The sequence below is a fragment of the Neomonachus schauinslandi genome, chromosome 16, assembly GCF_002201575.2.
Source record: "Neomonachus schauinslandi chromosome 16, ASM220157v2, whole genome shotgun sequence".
Classification (NCBI taxonomy): domain Eukaryota; kingdom Metazoa; phylum Chordata; class Mammalia; order Carnivora; family Phocidae; genus Neomonachus; species Neomonachus schauinslandi.
In genome coordinates, this window is record NC_058418.1 from 42,347,247 (window position 1) to 42,363,967 (window position 16,721).

The 16,721-nt window shown below is 41.4% G+C and overlaps 1 protein-coding gene across 1 annotated transcript in view; it reads left to right on the forward strand.

The window, feature by feature from the left end:
• Positions 1-16,721, forward strand: part of TANGO6 (transport and golgi organization 6 homolog) — a 193,413-nt gene that overhangs the window by 157,543 nt on the left and 19,149 nt on the right. The window lies entirely within an intron of this gene.

Here is a 16,721-nt window from a genome sequence, read left to right on the forward strand (position 1 = left end):
TTTTGGGTTGAATAATGCAGTATTCTAAGTATACTTTAAGACTATGATTTATCGGGCGCCTGGGTGGCTCAGTTGGTTAAGCGACTGCCTTCAGCTCAGGTCATGATCCTGGAGTCCCAGGATCGAGTCCCGCATCGGGCTCCCTGCTCAGCGGGGAGTCTGCTATTCCCTCTGACCCTCTTCCCTCTCGTGCTCTCTGTCTCTCATTCTCTCTCTCAAATAAATAAATAAAATCTTTAAAAAAAAAAAGACTATGATTTATCTACATGTATTATATATATTTTCTAAGGATACTAAACCAGCAGATACTCTGGCAGAGTAGTAAACCTTTTAAACATGTTTAATTTCTGAATAAATTGGATTAAATCCAAACTATTTACAGAATTTCTTAAAATCACAGGATATTAAGGACCAGTAGCATCTGTGCCAGAGATGAACTGTTATTAGCTAATTCTAACAGCAAATAACAGTCTGACTCTTCATACCTCAGTGCTTAGAAGCATGTCCTTCCTGAGCTGGAGGGGAGGGGATCGTTGTATAGTCCAAATTACCATGCTAAATATACATTGATTCCTTTTATGACAATTGCTTAACTTCTCATTGGTTGTCCCAGAGAGGCTTCCTCATATAGTTCAGTAATCCCTGTACTTTACAGTTAGGAAAGTTCCAGAAACTTTAAGAACAAATACTGAAAGACTTATGAGCAAATGATGCTGAATATTTCTTTTTCTTGCCTTTTTTTTTTTTTTTTTTTAAGTAGGCTCCATGCCCAGTGTGGAGCCCAGTGCAGGGTTTGAACTCATGATGCTGAGATCAAGACCTGAGCTGAGATCAAGAGTTGGACGCTTAACCAACTGGGCTACACAGGTGCCCTGTTGAATTATTTTTTTCTTAAGCAACAGTTTCAATTGTCTTAAAGGAGGATGATTAAGTGATTTTTTAAAAAAGATTTTATTTATTTATTTGACAAAGCACGCAAGTGCATGCATAAGCAGGGGGAGTGGCAGGCAGAGGGAGAGGGAGAAGCAGGCTTCCTGATAAGCAGGGAGCCCAACAATGTAGGGTTCAGTCCCAGACCCTGGGATCGTGACCTGAGCCGAAGGCAGACCCTTAACCAACTGAGTCACCCAGGCACCCCAGTTAAGCGATTATTTTCAATTCTTTTTTTTATTAGCAACTTCAGGTATAACAACTGAAGCTGTAATAAATGTTTATTTTCTATTAATAAAAATGAATTTTGACAAAAGTGGCAAAACAAAAACTCTATAAGTGCACACACCCTTAATGAGTGAGAGAGTAAGAGTGTGTGTGTGTGTGTGTGTGTGCGCACACAGCAAAATATCTGGTTAGTAAAGAGGGAAGAAATAGAAACTCTATCCAGAGTTCTCACATCTGTGTGTAGCCAGTGAAAGCAACACTCCTGGTCTTACCAGTATTAAAATAATTTGTGGCCATGGAAGATTATTGTCACTTTCAAAAAACCATGTGAATGGAAAATCGCTCTCCGGTTCTCCAAAGCAGCTCTATCTTGCACTCACTGGAATTTATAAATTGTGCTTACTTAGTGAATAAAGAAAAGGAAATGGGATGGGATGAATGTATGATTCCTCTTCCCGGTGCATCCTTAAGGCCAGGTGTGTTAAATCTTGTAATCGTAGGTGTGATTATAATCAGCGGCACTTTAATGAGAAACGGAGATCATCACAAAGCTTTCAGTCTAAGATTTATCTTTTCTGCTGTTTTGCCCCCAGGAACAGCTGAAATGAAAATGCTACTTTGTTGATGAAGTGTGTGTGTGTGTGTGTGTGTGTCCCTTCTAATCACTATTACTGAAAATGCTACTTTGTTGATGAAATGGTGTGTGTGTGTGTGTGTGTGTTTGTTTCTCTTCTAATCACTATTTCTGAAGTTACAGAGTGCCAAAAGATAATGCCAGGTTTCAGTGAATTTTCTCTTGCTGGTAGATGTGCCTGCCAAGGACCTCTGTGGTTCCAGCAGCTTGGAAAGGAGGCAGAAAGTCCAGTAAGAGGTAGGGGTTCAGAAGATCAGGAGATAGATTAGGATCAAAAAGGGAAGACGTCACAACCCCCACTCATTTGAAAGTAGCCAGAATCTTGTGCAATCAACACAATATCCACACTGGAGGGAGATACTGCATTCACTTTCTTAATGAAAAACTTATTTTCTCTGCTTACTCTTGTTTTGGCCTTATGACCATATCTGTTAACTGTTAATTTATTCCCATTATAGCCTGAAGCCCAGGAGAAGCCAGAAGGAACTCCCTTTTAACCCATTCTACCTTACCCATACTGAGAATTAAATTTACTAGGAGTACCCAGGGGAGGAGGTATGTTTAGACCTGTGCCTTCTGTTGGCCTCAGAGTTAAGAACAGCCCTCCTCAACATGGAGAGGGTAAACTGAGCAACAGAATGAAAAAAATTGTGCCTAACTATCCAGGTCTTTGCAACTAACTTCCCAGGTCTTTGCAAAGTGACTTGTTTAAGTATTGTAGATGTTTAGAACATCCATTTTCATAAATTCATTCCAAAGACAATAATGAATAACTGGGGCAGTAATGGCTGAGTAATAGCCTCAGGCCCTCCTTCAGATAACAACTATAAATTCTGGACATAATATAGTAAGCAGCTACCTTGAGACACTGGAGAGTGCTCAACTGGAGTCTGTGCTCAGAGGAGAGGCATTGGACAGAGTCAGTTTCCATTTTCTTGGCTTTTAACTTAGGGACAAGTCTATTTGGGAGCGAATGCAATGCAGGAGGGCCAATGGTAGAGATATCACAGTCTTTCTAGGGGAACCAGAACACTGAATCCGGGAAACCACAGCTCCAGGACAGAGAAGGGAAATCCTGGAATGGGTAGATTCAGAGAAAGGCGTCCCAAATTCTGTCTGCCTACATGTAGAACTGACCCCTGAACCAAGCAAGATAAGTGCCCACTTTAAAAAAAAGAAGCAGCAGAAGCCACTAATTGGAGAAGAACAAAATCTAGGGTCTTCTTAATTTAACATTCATAATGTCCAGGATATAGTCCAAAATAACTCAATATATGAAAACCAGGAAAATGGAAATTTTCTCAATAGAAAAGAAAATCAACTGAGACCAACCCTAAGATAATCCTGATGTTGGGATTTTAAAGCAGCTTTATAATTATCCTTAATGAAGTAGAAGAGAAAAATGCCTACAATTAATAAAAAGATAGAAATCTCAACAAATATTATGTAAGACTGATGAATCACTGGACTCTACCTTTGAAACTAATAATACACTATATGTTAACTAATTGAATTTAAATAAAATAATAATTCTAAAAATTAAAAAAAAGAAATCTCAGGAAAGAAATAGAAATGATTTTAAAAAGAGAGCCAAATGGAAGTTCTAGAACTGAAAACTACAATACCTGAGATTTTCTTTTTATTTTTTTTAAATGTTTCTTTTTAGATGTTTTTTAGTTATTCATTTGAGACAGAGAGATACAGAGAGAGAGAGAGAGCATGAGCAGGGGGAGGTGCAGAGGGAGAGGGAGAAGCAGGCTCTCCGCTGAGCAGGGAGCCGGACGCGGGACTCACAACCCGAGCCAAAGGCAGAGGCTTAACCATCTGAGCCACCAGGCGCTCCTGAGATTTTCTTTTTAATTTTATTTTATTATGTTATGTTAATCACCATACATTACATCATTAGTTTTTGATGTAGTGTTCCATGAGATTTTTTTTTTTAATCACTGAATGGAATTAAAAGCAGGTAGAGCAATAGAGATGATCAAATGTGAAGAAGAGAGAGAGAAAAAAAAAAGATTTAAGAAGTAAGTGATCTAGAGTGACCAGGGGCTCTCAGAAACCTAAACCTATATTTCCCCTGGGAGCCATGGTTCAGTATCCAACTAATTCAGTGTTGATGGCAACTTTATAGAGCATAACCACCGTGAATAAGGAGAATTGGCTGTAGAAAAAAGTTGATGATCTTAAAAAAAGGATGAGTGTTCTGGGACTGACCATAGTTCTAGATTTATTTAGATAACTACTACTACAGTCTTCTATATTGTTTACAAAAAGCTGACTTCTTAGAAGAACTGTGAGTACTTGAGAACTTTGCACATGGGTTTACAGTGACTAAATGTGACAGCAATTTATGTGACTCTTGATCTTGGGGTTGTGAATTCAAGCCCCACAATGAGTACAGAGATTACTGAGAAATAAAATCATTTATTTATTTATTCATTCATTCATTCATGTATGAATGAGACTCTGCACTCGACAGAGCAGGGGAGGGGCAGAGGGAGAGGAAGAGACTCTCAAGTAGACCCCCCGCTGAGTGTGGAGCCTGATACAGGGCTCGATCCCACAACCCTGAGATCATGACCTAAGCGGAAACCAAGAGTTGGAGGCTTAACCGACGGAGCCAGCCAGGCATCCCTGAAGATTTTATTTTTCAGGGGTGCCTGGGTGGCTCCATCAGTTAAACTTCTGACTCCTGATCTCAGCTCAGGTGTTGATCTAAGGGTCATGAGTTTAAGTCCCACACTGGGCTCCGCACTGGGTGTGGAACCTATTTAAATAAAATCTTTTTTAAAAAAATGTGCCAGCATTTTATATTGAAACTTTCTCCCTTGCTTTTTAATATTAAAAGGTATTTCCTAGAGCATAGCTTTTCTTCCTTCTAATCACTCATTTTAGGTGAAAAAAACCAATTTAGGGGCGTCTGGGTGGCTCAGTCGTTAAGCATCTGCCTTCGGCTCAGGTCATGATCCCAGGGTGCTGGGATCAAGCCCCACATCGGGCTTCCTGCTCCGTGAGAAGCCTGCTTCTCCCTCTCCCACTCCCCCTGCTTGCGTTCCCTCTCTTACTGTGTCTCTCTCTGTCAAATAAATAAATAAAATCTTAAAAAAAAATCTGTACTCTATCTAGTAGGAGATAAATAGTAGGCTTTAGAATTCATTCTTTCAAGATGATAAACAAGTCTTAACACCAGGTCCTGTCTTCAAAAATAAGCAAACCCTGAAAACATCCTTAGGGGGAAGAGTTTGGGATTAATTACTAAATGATGGCTGGGTCAGGTTCTGAGCTAAACCCAGCCCCCCGCCCCCCAGGAATGATTTTGAATTCCTTCTTTGAGTCCAGTGATGGACTCTGATGACAGAAGGCTCTTCCTGATAACATGATGAATAGTGGTTTCACTAACATTTGTGTATTCAGAGGTTACTCTCCTAGTTCTTTGTCAGAGAGAAGGCAAACCCTGGCTTAGGAAGAAAGAGAGAGAGAGAGAGAGAGAAAGAAAGAAAGAAAGAAATGGCTTGAGTGTGATGTTAGGCATTTTTGGTTACAGCAGTTACTCGGGGTCCATCCAAAACATTGGGTGTGTGAGTCCCAGGTTCACCTTGCTTCCTGTCAGTCCAGACCGAGAACTGGGACCCGAAGAGGACATGACACTTAATCTCTGACACGACACAAATGGCAAGTTATAAGTAAATGGATACACAGAATGGAAACTTTTCCTTCCTTTTATTGGTTTTGTTCTATCCCGAAGGTTATTTTGACATTTGGTGTGGTTTTCGTGCTGTGAGTACAGTAAATGGGCCCAGTTTCCTTCCCAGAGCCAGTTTCACACATTGCTCTTTTTAACAGCTCGAAGGCCCTGTGTGAGGAGTGAATGAAAAGAACATTTATATAAATATGACTGGGATCCAGGTAATAATTATTCCCCTATAAACTTTGAAAAAGTGCTTGGGAGAGAGAGAGCCCTTCCAGGACTGAAATTAAAGAGCCTCTTCCCTTCCTGGGAGCGTAAAGGTCCAGCCGGTGGACCAAGGCAGCAGTTCTGTTGATCATCTGCTCCTGGCCGGGGCCTGGCTGTTTACAGTGTTGGTATTATTCATAAAAGACATTTAATAAGAATTCATCATTCATTGGACACTGTTCACAGTGTCAAGAGAGACAGAGGCTTAGAGGGACTTTCAAATAAGTCCTAGCTTTATAAATGGTCTCTTCCCCCCAAACTCTTCCTTCTTTTCTCTCAGACGATAGAGATGCTGCCACTCCCTTTCAGTCTTAGAAGAAGGGATCCACTCGGGCTCTGTAGTCGTTTCCTGGGGCTGCCTAACCAAGTACCACTGACCGTAGAACTTCACTGTCTCCTAATTCTGGAGGCTAGAAGGCCAAACTCAAAGTGTCGACAGGGCTGTGTGCCCTCTGAAACCTGTAGGAAAGTTCCTCCTTGCCTCTCACTGGCTTCCGGTGCTTGGCCGGCAGTCTTGGGCATTTATTGGCTTGGAGCCACATAGCTCCAGTCTCTGCCTTTGTCATCACATGCATTCTCCCTGTGTGTCTGTGTCTTCACGTGGCTTCCTTCTTCCTCTCTGGAATAGGGCCCCCCCTCCTCCAGTATGACCTTAAGTAGTCACATCACAATGACTGTTTCCAAATAAGGTCACATTCTGAGGTACTGGGGGTTAGGACCTCACTGTATCTTTCAGGAGCGGGGACACACAATTCAACCCACACTGGGCCCCTAGGATTCCATAGTCCTTTCTCTTTTGTGCTTATGCTTCTCTACCTGTTCATTATTGCCGCATCTCGAGAAGCCTGTTCTGCATGGGGTGTCTCTTCTCTGTCACACTCTTCCTTTTTTTTTCTCTCTCCTTTAAGTGTCTGTACCACATACTCCAGCCTCAGGAAGACAAGAGAAGCACTGTTTCTGACATGTTTACCTGGAAAGAACGTAATTCTGACGCTTGAGTAGACAGAATAAGGAGGTGCATGGAGTAATTTTTTGGACGCTTGGACTTGGTGCAAGTTCTGGTCTTGGTGCCAATCTCTTAACCTCTCTGAACCTCTCTGAACCTCATTTGCACATCAGTCCTATCCCCCTGACACGGATGTGGCAAGAATTAGATGGAATGACATGTGAAACTCTGCCAACTGTAAAGGGTTGTAAATACAGAAGATGACAGTGATGATGGTCGCTCCTCATCGCTGGTGCTGGTGGCATTGTTAGGACTACTGTCATCACCACCACTGCTACTACCGTATCTTAGATTTGCTGGAGTTTTGAATGATTTTTTTAAACCCACCAAAGGTAATTTTATATTCAGTCTGAATGAATAGGCAGTTTATTTCATCGTTGGAACTTTTAGAACCTGTTTATCATGCCAGGCTCACACCATCAGGCATCTCAGGTTTTAGAAGACAGGCTTTATTACATGAAATCCAGCCTTCCAACTCTGTGCGAGGATCTTATGATTGCATATGCCACCTTCTTCTTCCTCATGGATACCAACTAGACTGGAAAACGTAGAAGAATCTAGACGCTTTGTAGTTATTGAACCAGAGGACTCAACCTATTTTTGGACATGATTTGACCTCCAACAGTATTGTTTTCTCCCTTTCTTCCCTATCACTGTGAAGCAGTGGATATAGTACCACAAATAATAATACCACTTATTTTTTTAAATTAAAAAAAATTTTTTTCATTTATTTGAGAGAGAGAAAGAGCACAAGCAGGGGGCGTGGCAGAGGGAGAGGGAGAAGCAGACTCCCCACTGAGCAGGGAGCCCGATGCACGGCTCGATCCCAGGACCCTGGGATCATGACCTGAGCCGAAGGCAGGTGCCCAACCGACTGAGCCACTCAGGCACCCCCGAACCTCTTATTTTTTAAAGAAAGAACAAATAGGGGAACGTGGCTGGCTCAGTTGGTAGAGCATGCAACTCTTGATCTCAGGGAGGGGAATTCGAACCCTACGTTAGATGCAGAGTTTACTTAAAATTGGTATGCCTGGGTAGCTCAGTCAGTTGAGCATCCAACTTTTGATTTCAGCTCAGGTCACGATCTCAGGGTCATGAGGTCAAGCCCCATGTCAGGGTCCACACTCAGTGGGGAGTCTGCTTGAGATTCTCTCTCTCCCTCTCCCTCTGGCCCTCCTCCCTTTCTCTCTGTCTCGTGGGCACCTGCTCGCACGCTCTCTCTCTCAAATAAATAAATCTTTTTTTTTTTTAAGATTTTATTTATTTATTTGACAGAGAGAGAGACAGCAAGAGAGGGAACACAAGCAGGAGGAGTGGGAGAGGGAGAAGCAGGCCTCCCGCTGGGCAGGGAGCCCAATGCAGGGCTCGATCCCAGAACCCCGGGATCATGACCTGAGCTGAAGGCAGACGCTTAACGACTGAGCCACCCAGGCGCCCCTAAATAAATCTTTTTAAAAAAAAAAAAGAAAAGAAAAGGAAAGAGCAAATAAAGATTATTTTAAAGCAAATAATTATGCCAGTAGTGGCTGAAAATATCCATTAAGCAGTCACCTGTTTCTTTCCCATGCTGAGCATATTTAAAGTAACGTTTTAGTTAATCAAGTGGAGACTTGTACCAAGTTCAGTTCCCATTCAGCCATCTACTTTTTCTGTAAATAGCAAAGTTCTCATCACTTCTCTGTGGCAAGGGGTTGCCAAAAAAACTGTGATGATTTTTTTACACCTGTTATATATATTTAGAAGCTTGTCTTACTCTGTTAAAGCCCAATGTAATTTGCTGTCTTTTCCTTCCTAAGACCCAGTCAGACCAGAAGCACAACTTTTCAAATGTTCATTCCCACACATCAACAACCAAATGTTTAGTCATTAATGAATACCTGTTTTTCCAAGGATCTCTACCGTCTGTCACATACAAGATTTGTATGTGGGATAGCAACTCAGAAGTCATACCCTTAAATGGCTGAGTTAAAGAGGGTTTCCAGCTAGATAACCCTGGATAGTATCCGGGGCATTTTTCAGGGGCGTATTTGTCCCAGGATCTGAGCACTGAGAGAATAGGGCTAGAAGGTGTCAGGAGAAGACTGGTGCCAGGCTGGAGTCAGAGCCAACCTAAGGGAAGTTGCACAGGAGAAAGGCAAGGCCAGGTCCAGGCAGATGAAGACACTTCTGCCAGGCCGCTGCAGCTGACCTAAAGGGAGGTAAATGAGTGTGCTGGGTTCATCGATAGCACAGTAGCCCCATTCCCCCTCATCTTGTATTTTTTTCCTCACGCAATTTCCTAAATTGAGGTGTAACTCATATCTATAAAATTCACCCTGTTAAAGTATGTGATTCAGGGGCACCTGGCTGGCTCAGTCAGAAGAGCAACTCTTAATCTCAGAGTCGTGAGTTCAAGCCCCACATTGGGTGTAGAGATACTTAAAAATAAGTAAGGGGTACCTGGGTGGCTCAGTTCGTTAAGCGTCTGACTTCAGTTCAGGTCATGATCTCAAGGTCCTGGGATCGAGCCCCACGTTAGGCTCCACGCTCAGTAGGGAGTCTGTTTGTCCCTCTGCCCCTCCCCCTGCTTGTGCATGTGAGTGCTCTCTTTCTTTCTCTCTCTCAAATAAATAAAATCTTTAAAAATAAATAAATATGTTTTAGAAGTTTGAAATGTGCAATTCAGAGTTTTTAATATATTCATAAAATTGCTCAAATACCACCACCATCTAATTCCAGGGCATTTTCATTACCCCCCAAAAGAAGCCCTGTAGTCATGAGCAGTCACTCTTCCCCATCCCCCTTCCCCAACTCTTGCCTCCATAATTCTACTTTCTGTCTATGGATTTGCCTTTTCTAGACATTTCATATAAAAGAAATCACATACTATGTGACATTTTTTGTCTGGCTTCTTTCACTTAGCATGATGTAGTCAAGGTTCATCCGTTTTATAGCCCTGTATCGGGATTGCATGACTTTTTATGTATGAATAATATTCCATTGTGTGAGTATACCATATTTGTTTATCCATTCATCAGTTGATGGACATTTGGGTCATTTCCACTATTTGACTCTTTTCAATAATGTTGCTGCGAATATTTCTGTACACATTTTTGTGCAAACGTATGTTTTCATTCTCATGGGTATATGTCTAGGAGTGGAATTGCTGGGTCATATGGTGACTCTACATTTAACTTTTTGAGGAACTGCCAGACTGTTTTCCAGCTGTGTCATTTCTCATTCTCACCAGCAATGTATGAGGGTTCCAAATGCCCCACATTCTCGTTAATACTTGTTATTTTCTATCATTTACTAGGATTATCGCCATCTTAGTGGGTATGAAGTGGTGTAGTTTAAATTTGCATTTCCCTGATGGCTCAAGATGTTGAGCATTGTTTCATGAGCTTATTAGCCATTTGTAGGTCTTCTTTGGAGAAATGTCTATTCACAATCTTTGCCCATTTTTTTAATTGGGTTACGCGTCTTTTTATCATTAACATATTTGTTTTTTAATTTTGATTTTTATATCCAAAAATATTATTCACAGTTTTATAAAACTTAATTCAAAGATCCATAGCCCAGTCTCCTTTCTTACCCTCCATTCTCACTTCCCATCAGCAACTATTTTCAACTTGATTATTTGTTTCTTTAAATGTTTACTTCCATATTTCTACATAGCATGCTTACACTGCTATTTCTTGATTTTTCACCCCACTTATTGACTTCCTGCTAGATCTAATATGTGAAAGTAGGACTTATTCAGGGATTATGCTCCTAAGATGGAGAAGACTGGCCTGCGGTGAGACGGAGCGAAGCAGCATAGTGGCTTAGACTTAGTAGGTAGACTCTAGAGCTAGAATGTCTGGGACTGAATCCCAGCTTTACACCTCAGTGGAAGTGAGACCCTGCACAAGTTAGCTGACATCTTTGTGCCTCCATTTCCTCATCTGTAAAGTGGGGAGAATAATAGTACCACTTTATAGGGTTGTTTTTAAAATTAAATGACCTTAGTTATGTAAAGCATTTAGAATCTGTACATTCTATGTATTAGTTATTATTTAGTATGTATTTTTTAGTATGTGTTAATTATTATTAACATGCTCCTCACAAACATATGTATTCTCCTTCCCGTTTTCCCTATATAGTTATGTTACAGTTTTTGCTCGATCAGCATTTAGTGTTTATGTTATCATGGCTGTAACTGTTATCCACAGCTGAGCCATATAATATACTGTGATTACATTTCGTTTCTTGTATGAATTTTGGCTTTCTCTGAAGTTAATAAATGTCTCAAGTTTACATTTCTTATTTTAATGTGAACCTATTACCAATTTATCCCCCATACCAAATGTTCATAAATCTCTTAAAAGGTTCAAACATATCAAGTACTCTAACAGTTTCATCTTCTGAGAGGCATATCTCCTGCACCCTTCTACTCACTTGCTCTTATCTGGACTAGTTACTTTCTAAGCTTACTGCTAGATTTAAGAACATAGCACTTAAAATTTAATGATGCTCTGCGTGCATGGGCAATACTTATGGACTGGTGAACTTAATAGGAGGAAGATGATCTAGCCAAGTCATTTCATCAGGATACTTCCTTTCATTGGTAGACTCCAAGACTCTTTTGAAGTCTTTTCTTTGGAGCTGGTCAGAGAAAATCATCTGGTCTCTCCTACCTAGAGGATGTGAGCCTGGCTGCCAGGATTCTGGAAAATGAGTGGAAGGAGGATGGCGGTCTCACCATTTAGTATGTAGACTTTCACTTAATCGTTGTGTTTTCAACATGGTAGCCTCATCCTTATTGGCACCTGATGTCCATCTATCCAGAGTCTCTCTGGTTGGATCCTCTGAAGGGTAAAACTCTAAGCTTCTGCTGTGGTTGGGGAAGGGCAGTCACCTGGGTACCAGGCCACCTGATTATTACTCAAACTTCCAATCAGGGCTTCTGTTCACCTCCATTTTAAGAGGTATGACCCACCAATTCCAAAAGGTTTTTGATTTTGCATTAGGCTTGCTTCTGGATTTAGTGAATCAATTTATCATCCAAACTAAGATACTTCTGAGAGTGAAAGAGGACACTTAATAATTATGTAAGTGCAGCAGATGTAAAACTTACTAACCTGGGCAAATCAGGATGGTGACCCTAGAATTCATCCAACTGCTTTCTAGCATCTAAACTTTTGTTGCTATAGCCTTGTTAGTGCTTTTTGTTCTGATAACTTAATGCCATTTTGTATCCCTTTACTGTCATGTTAGTGGGGTTACAGGAAAGGGCAATAGTGTACTCATGTGTTCAGTCCATCAGCTTTCAGATGGCAGCCTCCATCCTTCTTTATAGACGAAGAAAGTAGGTATGGAGGATATATGTGACTATAGTCAGAAGTCTTTGGGTTTTAAGCAACAGAAACCTACTCTGAACTAGCTTAAGCAAAGAGAACTTTTTAGCCTACCAAATCCAAAGAAGGGCTGAACAGTCATGTTGTGGGAAAAGCTGGGATAGAGCTGGTTATCAGTGACTCCTAGAATCAGGAATTGAAATGCTCCATTTCTTATCTCTGCTTCTTCTGTATTTCACTTTTGTTCTTTTGCCTGAAGTCCAGCTTTCCTCCTGTGGCAGCAGTATGACCACTGACAGTGTCCCAGTGTTGCTCTTACGTCCAACACTCAGAGATACCCTCCCTGGCCCCAAATGCAAAAGTTGCAGGGAAGAAACTTAATGGTCCAGCCAAGATCAGATGCCCATCCCCAAATCAACTTGGTTGGGCCAGGTGGGGTATGTGTAATTGCTGTTTTGTGTAAAACCATGTTCAGCCTCCACTATACCCACCTGTGAGGGAAGAGGTGGGGTCAGTGCCTAGGAGTGGGGGGTAGTCCCGTAGATTTCCTCAATAGTAGCTTGGCCAGATTCACATGACAGTAGTGATGGATTTGAGAAATAGAGCCGAAAAGATTACAACTCATTACCTTACTGTGACTGCTAAAATATCAATGTTCAACCTTTTCTAGTGATAACATAAGTGACAGTTTGGAAGCCCTGGCATTTAAGACTGCTCCCTTTCTGCCTCTTCTGCATAATCATTTACATAGATCTACATATGTTAGAACTTGGTTTGTCTTCCTCTTCTGCATCAGACTTACACTATTTTATTTTCTGTAGGATAGCCTATTCCTTACCCTTCTTATCTGATCTAAAAAGACCAAGAATAAAGTATTACCAATCAAACTAAGAATTTTAGAATGTATTTATTTTTAATTATTATTTTAATTAACATATAATGTATTGTTTGTTTCAGGAGTACAGGTCTATGATTCATCAGTCTTACACAGTTCACAGCACTCACCACAACACATACCCTCCGCAGTGTCCATCACCCAGCCACCCCATCCCCCGACCCCCCTCCACTCCAGCAACCCTCAGTTTGTTTTCTGAGATTAAGAGTCTGTTATGGTTTGTCTCCCTCTCTGATTTTGTCTTGTTTCATTTTTTCCTCTCTTCCCCTATGATCCTCTGCCTTGTTTCTTAAAATCTGCATATGAGTGAAATCATATGATAATTGTCTTTCTCTGATTGACTTATTTCACTTAGCATAATACCCTCTAGTTCCATCCACATCATTGCAAATGGCAAGATTTCATTTTTTGATGGCTGTGTAATATTCCATTGTGTGTGTGTGTGTGTGTATACCACATCTACTTCATCCATTCATCTGTCGATGGACATCTGGGTTCTTTCCATAGTTTAGCTGTTGTGGACATTTCTGCTATAAACATTGGGGTGCAGGTACCCCTTCAGATCACTACATTTGTATCTTTGGGGTAAATACCCAGTAGTGCAATTGCTGGGTCGTAGAGTAGCTCTATTTTCAACTTTTTGAGGAACCTCCATACTGTTTTCCAGAGTGGCTGCACCAGCTTGCATTCCCACCAACAGTGTAGGAGGGTTCCCCTTTCTCCGCATCCTCGCCAACATCTGTCGTTTCCTGACTTGTTAATTTTAGCCATTCTGACTGTGTGAGGTGGTATCTCATTGAGGTTTTGATTTGTACTTCCCTGATGCCGAGTGATGTTGAACACTTTTTCATGTCTTCTGCCCATTTCTTGATTGGATTATTTGTTCTTTTTTTTTTTTTTTAAAGATTTTATTTATTTATTTATTTATTTGAGAGAGAGAATGAGAGAGAGAGAGCAGGAGAGGGGGGAGGGTCAGAGGGAGAAGCAGACTCCCTGCCGAGCAGGGAGCCCGATGCGGGACTCGAAGCTGGGACTCCAGGATCATGACCTGAGCCGAAGGCAGTTGCTTAACCAACTGAGCCACCCAGGCGCCCGGATTATTTGTTCTTTGTGTGTTGAGAATTTTAGAATGTTAAAGGTGGAAGAGGCCTTAGAGACTATTTAATTTGTATTTCACAAAAATTTCCCTTGGCTTGGGGCACCTGGGTGGCTCAGTCGTTGGACATCTGCCTTCGGCTCAGGTCATGATCCCAGGGTCCTGGGATCGAGCCCTGCATCGGGATCTCTGCTCGGCAGAAAGCCTGCTTCTCCCTCTCCCACTCCCCTTGCTTGTGTTCCCTCTCTTGCTGTGTCTGTCTCTGCCAAATAAATAAAATCTTTAAAAAAAAAATTTCCCTTGGCTTATTAACCTTACGAGTTGTTCTTCTGACATAAGGTCTTCATGGTCAAGTAAGTTTGGAAGATGCTGCATACGACTATATATTTTCCTCTTGGCGATTAGGTACTTGTTAACCTATTAAAGGGTCTGAGAAGGCCTGCAGCAAAGAAAACTTAAAATTTCTTCAACTCATTTACCGAGGAACCCTTTCTTCATTATAAGCATGCCAAGTAATAATGTTCCATGGAATATACTTTGGGAAATAATCCAGCTGTCTTGTTTTATGAATGAGGAAAGAAAGTTCATGAAGACACAAGTGGTTATAAGTTTCCAAAGCTAATGCCGGGAAGAACTAGCACTCATTTCCAGTTGTTCCTGGTAGCTTAGCTTACACTGGCCAAGTGCTAATAAAAGGATAGCATCTCCTTCTCTTTCTTCTACTTAATTCACTCATTCACCTGGGAACAAGGTTCGTCTTATTCTCCAGGGTGTCTTAGGTGAATCATAAAGGAAGCACAAGTTAAGCACCAGATTTGGGAATATCTACTGTCAGCTCCCTTTCTCTATATCAGACCCAACACACTTTTATTATAACAAATTATTATAACAGATATTTTGGTGTTTCCCCTTTATTCTCCTGAAATGAAATGTATAGCTTCTTAACCTACATATATATTTTAAAAATCAATATAATGTCCTAACTGTAATATGAAGAAGGAATAAAAGAATAGACGTTTATACTAAAATAACATATATTTTAATACATAAATGTCTAGGCTAGCTCTAAGATATAATGAACTATTAGGTTGCTCTTATATGTAGACTCATCGTGAATGTAACACTTACAAATACAAAATTATACAGCTATCTTACACTAGCAGCTCAGAAGTACATTGTGGAGCTTGATTTTCCAAAAGAGTAAACTAGGGGCACCTGGGTGGCTCAGATGGTTAAGCATCTGCCTTCGGCTCAGGTCGTTATTTACAGGGTCCTGAGATCAAGTCCCAGGTTGGGCTCCCAGCTCGGCAAGGAGTCTGTTTCTCTCCCTCTGCCTCTCCCCCGGCTTGTGCTCTCTCTCTCTCTCTCAAATGAATAATAAAAAAAAAATCTTCGAAAAAGTAAACTACTCTATAAAACTCTAAACAAATGAAAATATTATCATCTCTTAGTTTATATGGTAGTTGTAATCCTGAAAAATTCAATGTATCTTAAAACTCTAAAAATACTTTGAGCATTTGCTATGTGATAGCACTTATATCTACGTGCTTTCCATTAATTAATTCACTTAATCTCCATTATCCATTTAGGTATGATTAATATCCCCATTTTACACGTGAGCAAACTAAGACAGAAAAGAGAAGTAACTTATGCGACAGCTGGTAGGTGGCAGAGCTGAGGTAGAGAAACCAGGCAACACGGCTCTGGGACTCCATGTTCAGTGACTGTCATCTGAAGGACTCAGAGACCAAGTCACTCAGGCATTTTCTACACAGATCATGGCTAAGAGAATCAGATCCTGGAAACCTGATGCCCAAAAGGAAAACGGGCCAGACTACCTCCTGACGGCTTATTTACTGTCTGCCCTGGAGAAGGATGGAAGAGTGAGAGGAGAGTGTTGGGGGCTGGCTTTGGACCCAGGTGCCCTGACCTCCCAGGACCTGCCAGGGTGAACTCTTCAGAGAGCAGAGACAGGAAACAACCCTGGCTTCCTCTTCCCCTACATCATGTCCCGCGATCTCTTGCCAAAAGTTTAGGCCAACCACGGACTACACTGTCCAACAACTTCCCATAATGTACACAGAACTGAAAAAAGCAGGGAGCAGATGAAACACCTTCAGGGCTGCTAGGCTGGGGAGTGAGACTCCTGGGACTTTCCTTCTGCCCTGCAGCCTGATTGGAATCGATTCTTCCTCTGATAATCAGATGGGCCTCTGGGTTGCATTCGGAAGTGGGTTGTGCACTTCTCTTTGCTCGGTCCTCTGGAGGGAGGCGTTCTGACCAAGTGTACCCTCCTTGGGGTGACATGAAGTGACGGTTAGGATTGATGCTCTGGAATCTCTTCCAGCTCATTGCTCATCGCCCCGTGGTTTGTTTGCTCTTAGCAAATCCGCTCTGAATAAATTGCATGTTCTCTGAGGTTTAGTATTTAATAATAATATAACATTTATCAAGGGCTTATTGTATTCCAGGCAAAGCACCAGGTTTTCACATTCATGATCTCATGGAATCCTCCTAATAACCCTGTGAGATAAATATGCTTATTAGCTCTATTTACAGGCAAGAAAGTTGAGGTCCAGAATGTTTACATTTAAATGCACAGGTCAAACAGCCAGTAAGAGGTAGAACTGAGTGCAGATCCAGGCTGCCTTGTTGC